This window comes from Triticum dicoccoides, chromosome 6B (assembly GCF_002162155.2).
Source record: "Triticum dicoccoides isolate Atlit2015 ecotype Zavitan chromosome 6B, WEW_v2.0, whole genome shotgun sequence".
NCBI classification, from domain to species: domain Eukaryota; kingdom Viridiplantae; phylum Streptophyta; class Magnoliopsida; order Poales; family Poaceae; genus Triticum; species Triticum dicoccoides.
The window spans coordinates 215,130,821-215,139,632 of record NC_041391.1 but is presented as its reverse complement, the minus strand read 5'-3'; positions in this window follow the sequence as shown (position 1 = coordinate 215,139,632).

The window sequence follows — 8,812 nt, the reverse complement described above, 5'->3', positions numbered from 1 at the left end:
TCAAAACTCAAACGTGGACTACTAGACGGTGGCCGGCATGCGCGGCAACCATTTTGTGTTGAGAGTTTTCTTGTTAGGAGGGTTTTCGATGAGTCTTGGGCGACGGACGCGTATATGGCAGCGGACCAGCGGTCCGGACGCCCGCAAAATCCACCTGGTTTGCGTTAAAACAGACGTCCGGACCGGTGGGTGCCACGCTGAATGACAAATTGCGTCTGAACCGTTCGCGGTTATGGGCGATTTGAAGGTATGCTATAAACCATAAAATCGTCTTGCTTGCCTACTTTCTAACTAATTGGTAGTCGTTTGTGTAGAAACTCTGTTTTGCACATCCTTCTTCCTCTCTCTCTTACCCTGGCGGGCACATTCACAACACCGGCGGCCGACGCCACGTCCTTTAACTTCATAGCACCGGCGCCCTCGTAGGCCCGACGGCCGTGACGACCTCATGGTTAGAGCATCTCCAGCTGCACCCCCAACAGCCCCCCAGGCGACTTTTTACGCGCCGGCGCCGAAAAAACGCCCAGTCGCGCCCCCAAGACGCCGAATTCCGTCGGCTCGGCCCGTTTTTGGGCCCGGCGATCGCAGGCCGAACCCGGCGCACTGGGGGGCGCTCGGGGGCTCCGGCGCAAGGGAAAAGCACACCTGGGGCCACACTATCGGCGAAAAGTCAAGCCGGCCGTTCAGATTCGCCTCCGCCCCCCCCCCTCGCGCTCAGTCGCCACCCTGCCAATCCCGGCGCCGCCCACCACCCACCACAGCTAGATAGGCCACCCCCCGCCGGAAAAGAGAAGAGGTTTCGCCGAGGCAGCCTCTCCACCGCCATCCGGACGATTTTTCCGGCGTTCCGGCCGCGCAGGGGTTGTACACCGGTGGGTGTACGCCCACCACGCCCGCAAGGTGTTCGGCTATTTGTCTGCCCGGCCCGGGGATGGACTCGGACGATAAGGAAGCGCTCGCGGCGTTGCTGGAGGAGGAAGCCGAAACCGATGTCCAGGAGCAGGAGCATCTCATGGTGCTCGCCACCCTCGCCGGCCTGCTCGCGAGCAATGAAAAGCCGCAGCGAGGTGCCTCAGCGTCGGGGCGGGTGAAAGCAAAGAACCGGCATCGTCTGGAAGGCTACTGCATGCTCTACTCCGACTACTTCGCCAACGCTCCATTGCACGGTGAAAAAACATTTCGGGGCCGTTATCGGATGAGCCGAAAGCTTTTCCTCGGGATTGTGAATTCCATCCGAGAGTTCGACAGCTACTTCAAGTGCAAGAAGGATTGCACCAACACACCTGGATTCACCTCAATCCAGAAGTGCACGACAACTATGAGGATCCTTGCATATGGAGCTCCCGGTGATGCACTCGACGACTATGGGCGCATGGCCGAGTCCATGATCATTGAGTGTTTCTACAAGTTCTGTCGGGCAGTGGTGGCAGTGTTTGGACCACAATACTTACGATCACCCAATGCTGAATACACTGCTCGGATCCTAGCACAGAATGCAACAAAAGGATTTCCTGGGATGCTTGGAAGCATCGACTGCATGCATTAGAAATAGTAGAACTGTCCACTTGCTTCGCAGGGGTTGTAAAAAGGCGCCAAAGGCGGTTGCCGTGTAGTACCTGAGGTAGTGGCTAAAAGTGCGTTATATCGACTAGAGGGGGGTGAATAGGTGATTTTTATGAATTCTTCACTGAGGAATTTGCTGGTGAGGAAATTCCTAAATGAAGAACTACTTGCAGCGGAATAAGTACTCAGAAAGGAACATAACAAAATACAAGCATAGTCATCATAATGAAATGAAGACAAGCACAGAGTACAGAAAGCGTAAACACAGGATAACACAAGAAAGAAGACGGACAGACTGAAGAAATAGAACCGAGGAAATTGAGAAAGTCTTCAGTCAATGTCTTCAGACAGATATGAGCAGGCACATAACAACATACATGATGAAATTAAAGAGTTGAGGAAATAGAACGAGGAAGCTCGGTGAAGACAATGATTTGGTAGACCAGTTCCAACTGCTGTCTCAGTTGTACATCTGGTTGGAGCGGCTGAGTATTTAAACTCGAGGACACACAGTCCCGGACACACAGTCCTCACCGTATTCTCCTTGAGATAAGGCCACACAGACCTCGCCCAATCACTCGTGGTAAGTCTTCAGGTGACTTCCGAACCTTCACAAACTCGGTCACTCGGCGATCCACAATTCCTCTTGGATGCTCTAGACCTTGACGCCTAACCGTCTGGAAGAATCACAGTCTTTAAAGGAAACAAGCGTCAGATCCACGCAGGATCAATCTCTTCAGTGATGCTCAATCACTTTGGGGTTTGTAGGTTTGGGGTTTGGGTTTTCCTCACTTGATGATTTTCGCTCAAAGTCTTCGGAGGATGGGCTGCTCTCAAATGACAAGTATCAGTTTCTCTCGGAGCAGCCAACCAGCTAGTGGTTGAAGGGGGCGGCTATTTATAGCCTAGGGAGCAACCCGACATGATAAGACATAAATGCTCTTGTCTGATATGACCGTTAGATGGGTAGATATTTTGGAACCGCTGGCGCATAGCACAGCAACAGTCGGAATTTTGACTATCAAAATCCTCAGGGCTATCATGTTCCTCACTGTGTAGGCAATTCACACTGGTGAATTCCTAACTCCTCAGTCAGAACAAATTCCTCGGAGACCAGAATAACTTCGTCTCTATCACTGAAGAATATGACTGAACTGTATGAGATTTCCAATGGCTATACTCAAAGGGATTGGTAGGTGTAGGATTTTGAGTTGAGCATCACATGGAAATTTTTCCTTAGTATTTCCTCGACCCCCTTTAATAGTGCGGTGTTTCCTATGACTCAAGAAAGAGAAAATGGAACTACGAAAACAAAAGTCTTCACGCTTCATGTTCCTCGAATGATTGCCTAGTCTTTACGATCACATCAATTTCTTCACTTTCAAAGTCTTCAGAAAGTCTTCAGAAATCCAAAGTCTTCAGTTGAAGAACTTCATTTTTAGGGGTCGACTTTCTCTGTAAATATCAAACTCCTCATAGACTTATAGACCTGTTGATATGCCTCAAATAGCTTTGAGATGATTTTATGGGGTGGCCCTGATCTTTCACTGACGCAAAGAGCTAGCAGAGTAAAAATTGAACGGAAGGAGATGAATTAGAACAGGCCGAATATATATAGTTGCAGTGGTGATTCTGTACGTGAACGAGTAGTAGCTAGCTAGATGGATTGGTTTAGACTAATGATGATCAGCGGCGGCGGCGACGACAGAGGTTTAGACCAATGATGATCAGTGGCGGCGGCGGCGACAGAGTAATTAGCAGATGGAAAACGTGAGGTGGTAGAAGTAGATTGAACAAAGTAGAGATCGGATTGACCCCTGATTGATCAAGAATCAAAACGAAGCTAGCGCTCTGGGAATCAAGTCAGCCAGAACACATGCAATCAACGATCCAAATCATGGAACGCAGGAACTCAGATATGCGTCAATCATAAGATGACTTTTCTGAATATTTATCTGTATCAACTCCAACCTAAACCTAGACAACGCTGCCCCTTGCTTATATAGGTCGTGCCTAACAATTGGGCCTAGACCGACTTGGACTAGGAAAACGATGAGGACTCCTCACGTTACAACTTGTACGTAGAAACTAAAAAACCTACAAAAACCAATTAAACTAGAAAACAAATAAAAAGGACACGCCTCCTCTGTCATGGCATTTTTGTACGCTTGATTCATCCAGGACCCATGTACGTATATTGGCCTTCGTATAAATATTGGCAAGGTGTTCTGAACATAGGCTTCACTTTCTTCTGAGGCACGATTCGAGGAGCAACTTCAGTAGCATATGGAACAGGCATCATACCTAAGATTCATCTCTGTTTTGTAGCACACATTATCTTCTTATGACGCAGAGCGGGAACCACATATTTTTGCATCTTATTTTCATAGCCAGACTCTCGCTTGGAAAATACTTTACTTGGCGATAATGGTGAAACGACAAGAGTACCTGGGGTGACCGCATCACCTGTGTACACTCACAAACGCATCAGTCCCTTAACCTATAAGTCTTCAATACACCAAAATCACTAAGGGGCACTAGATGCACTTACAGTGGTCACATAGGACCTCTGGATTTGACACTCTTTCTTTGGGATGCCAGGAACTCACAATGACATCAACGTCCTGCAGTGTTCCCCTGTCTTTACCAAGCTTGTTGAAGGTCATTCTCCTCCGGTGAACTTTGAGGTCAATGGACGGCAGTACAACAAGAGATACTACCTAGCTGATGGCATATATCCGAGATGGTCGACATTTGTGAAGACTATCTCAAACACTGTGCCAGTAGGCAAGAAGTCCTTCTTTGCGAAGGTTCGGGAGGCTTGCAGGAAGAATGTCGAGCGGACATTTGGTGTGCTCCAATCTCGATTTGTTGTTGTTCGTACCCTGCTTAGACCTGGTCAAAAGATCAAATATGGGAGATCATGACTTGCCGTGTCATCTTGCTTGCATAACATGATCATTAAGAGCGAGCAGGAAAAGTCAGTGTTTGACAGTGAACCATACTACAAGCAGGGTCCTCTTACCCAAATTGATCACCAGCTACCGGCAACCTGACTACCTACCTCAATATGCGTCAGGAGACCCGAGACTCACAGGTGCATCAACAACCGCAACACGTGGAGCACCTATTGAGGCTCAAGGGCGACACCGGGAACGACGTCTGAAATATGAGTTTTTATTTATTGAACTATATAATTTGTATTGAACTATTTGTTGTTGAACTATTTGTTGAACTATTTGATTTCAGTTGATTTTCTGTGATGTACTATGGAGGCAAAAAGATATTATGAAGAATTCATGCCGAATCACGCTGAATATGGGCCGATTCACACCAATATCGAGCCATTTTTCGACGAAGGTGGGCCGAATAATGGGCCGACATCGGCGCCTGGGGCGACCTCGAGGCGTCGGCTAGGTGCCCAACCGTCCCAGAGCCGATTTTGCCGCCGGCTCGCCCCCATACGGCGATTTTATGCCTCCTGGGAAGGTCAACGGCTGGCGATGCTCTTAGGTCGCACCTCGAGGCCGTCCTTTGTCTAAAAAAAATCTCAAGGCCGTCCTTGTCTAGTCGCCTGATCCACGATCGGAAAGAAGGATTGTACGCATAAGGTCAGGTCGGCCACAGACCTATCTTAGTTCCTTCGCATTAGGGCATCACTTTAAACCGCACGATGATGCTACTTGCTAATGCCACAGGTAGTACTTAATTGCACAAGTCGGACTCAATGGGCATTGCTAATGCTAAAGCTTGAACTGACCTCTGTGAGCCACTTGGTGACATCTATTCTCGTCTGATATACGCCCGCGATCTGGATGCCACAAACTCAACACCCAATAGAAACACTTTCTCTTGACCTAGCCAGCCGCCGCCTCCAAAAAGCAGGGTGCTCTGCCTCCCGCCGGCGCCGGCGCCGGTCCGTCCCGTTTCCGGTGGCCTTAGCGCCATGGAGGCGGAGCAGATCTCGCCTCTTGCCGGTGGAAGGGCTTTTTTAGATTTTTTTTTTGAGTTTTGTTAAGGTTTGTGTCCTGCTTAGGAAGGCGAGACGGGTGCGGCTCTCTGAAGATGGAATAAAGGTCTTCCCGCCTAGCCCACGTTCCGGTGATGCATCTAGCATTATCGGTTGACGCGTGGAGGTGTCTTCGGCGGATCTGTCTTTGGTGGATCTGCTCAGATCTGTTCGTCGTTCGTCTTCGTTCGTGTGTTTTCAGGTTGGATCCTTTTGATCTACACTCTTCATCTGCGGCGGTTGCTATTCTGGTGCGTTGGTTCTATGGGGCCTTAACACGACGACTTCTCGACTGTCTACTAAAGGTTTGGCTGGCTCCAGCGAGGTAGGAGCGATAACAACGGCGCGCCTTCGGCTCGCTTCAGTGTTTGTAGTCGTCACTAGGTGGTCTACGGATCTGGATGTAATTTTTATTATTTTCAGTGTTCGTTGTACTACCATCATTGAAAATGAATAGATTGAAAAAATTTCTGCAAAAAAAAAATAATTCTCGTCTAATATGCTAGGTGAAGAATGTCATAATTATTTTAGGAACAAAAGATGCATCACAGCTCTGACTTTCGGCACCAAGCTAGGTAGGGAGCTAGTTAGACATAGTGCAAATCTGCTGCTGCCGCCTGATCTGAAAGAGGAGCAAGGAACATTTGTTAGGCCTAACACAGTGCAGCTAGTGCCCTTCCAGAACAGCAAAGCAAATAATCAGCCACCCCTCAAAAAAGAAAAGCTAATAGTCAGCCAAGGCATCTGTTTAGAGCAAAACGATTTGTTCAGAAGTTGGCAAAAATAGCAAGGTCAGCAGAATAGGCCTTCCTGTCTAGTCCATCCATTCCAAAATAGATGACTCAATTTTGTACTAACTTATCTTAAAAAAAATTATACTAATTTTAGTCTAAAGTTAGTATAAAATTGAGTCATATATTTTAAAACGGAGATAGTAAAATTTAACAAAAATTGTCAGGAAACTAGAGCTTTTCATGCCAAATGTTCAAAGTACTAGTTGTTGGCCCGTGCATTCGCATGGGCGCAATTATAATCATGAGAATGCTAATATTCAAAAGGTTAACATCAACCACACACATAAATCCACATATAAACTTTAATTTTTTGGGTTGCTTATTACCACCATAAACCATTACAAAAATGAATACCTAAAAAGAAAAAGAAAAAGAAAAAGAAAAAGAAAAAGAAAAAGAAAAAGAAAAAGAAAAACATTTCTTATGCCATTGAGGGTTTTTTCTCTCCAAAAATTAGGAGGTTGAAACCACCGGCCTGTGCTTCATTTCTTTGTGCACATCCACTCTTATTAACTAGAACCAGAGTAGAAAACATAGACAATAAGGCAGTAAACATCTATACCTACTTTTTACTAATAAAGCAAGGTGCGTTTTCCAGTTTTTTTCATCAATTCAACGCTGAAAAGATTTCTTTTCTATTCGAGGAGGTACTAAATTTTTGTGCGTCCATCCGCTAGAAAAGGAAAAACGTTTGTCCAGAATTCCATACTTAGGCTGTGCGCGCTCTGGCCCAACCAAGCCAGCCCACTTATTATCCTGTCCAAGACCATATTTGCCGCATGGGCGGCAAATAGTCAAAGGTTCGCATGGAGGTCTTTGCCGTTTTTGTTTTCTCAATGTTCTATTTCAAAAAATAAATCTGTTCCTTTCTCTTCCTCTTTCATATTTATTTTTCATTTTTACCTTATTTAATTTCAATTTTTCTATGTATTAAAAATTTACAGAATTTCAATTTTTGTTTAAATATTTAAAAAATCAGAATTCCAAAATTTTATTCCTGTTCTGGAAAATGTTCCAGACATTATATTTTTGTTCTCGTTCCAATATTTGTTCAACATTTAAAAAATGTTCCTATATTTGTAAAAAAAATGTTTGTGTTTTCCAAAAAAATCAAGATTTATCTAGAAAATTACATGTTATAAAATGTTTCATATTCTACAAATGTTCTTGTTTTATTGATATGTCCAAAATAATGTTTGCGTCTAAGAAAACATTTTCTACAATTGTTCTGAATGTTCAAAAGATGTTTCCATTTTAAAAAATAGTCACAAATGCCAAAAAAGTATGTGTTTCTATAAAAGGTTCATGGTTTCCAAAAAAAGTTTGTGTGTTTCAAACACTTTTCCCGTTTCTAATTTTGTTTGTGCTTTTCCAAAAATATGCAGAATTTTCAGAAAAAAATGTCCGCGTTTTTGAAAACTGATTGTGATTTTCAAAATTGTTCATGTTTCAAAGAATATTTGGCAGTTCATATTTTTCTGAAATTTCAAACTTAAAACATCAAAATGTTTCGAACCTGATGATATAGTATTTTCTTAAATATTCGCGATGGCCATTGGTTAGTAGCGCGGTTTATTCTATGTTGGTTGGCTATAAATGAAAGAAATTATGGGCAAGTGCAAATAAATGAGAATATGTTATTTGGCTCTAATTAGAAAAAAAGCCGTGGGCGCATGAATGCTAAAATAACCAAAGAAAATAAACTCTGATAAAGAAGGGACATCCATGCCTGATTATGCTAATGAAACAAAATTTATGCGATGCGATTATTAAATCATCTGGTTGCGTTGTCATAGAAGAGAGTGGTTGAAGCAACCATGTCCCAAAGGTCGCCAAGCAGCTACCAAATGAGGAGGGAGGCACAACCCTGAGATGGGGGCGGGCACGGAGGAAAAAACATAAGGTACGAGTTGGGTGCTTGCTGTCACGCCGACCAACCCCACCGATTTTGCGGGCCAAAGATGTCCAGTGAGAAGATCGCAACTCCTTGCTCTGTCGCCCACCGTTGCGGAGACCTTTTTGGGTGGATACATCAATTATCTTTCCCATTGTTTCTCGCAAAAAAAATCTCTCCCATTGCAACGCACGGACATATGTGCTAATCTATGACTAAGTCGACTTCATCCGCAGCAACACCTTGAAGATGGGTCAAACATTCTTGCATCATCATCGCTATGCCAGTCAGAGACCATCTTAACAAGGATTTCCATCTTGGTTGCAGTGACCAGTCAATGAAGACCAACACAACATTAAGTATACGACGTCTTCAGCAAGATAACGACGCAAGTTCGTCGCTTCTGAGCCCGAGCAATAACATTTAGGAGAAGAATTTTCACCTCGTACATGAAATGATGCTCTAATCAACATCTTCAAGACAATTCATTCGATAGTTGCATCCGCTAGTATTTCAAGTCTGGCCAAAAGGGCACTAGCAAATTGGTGGGAC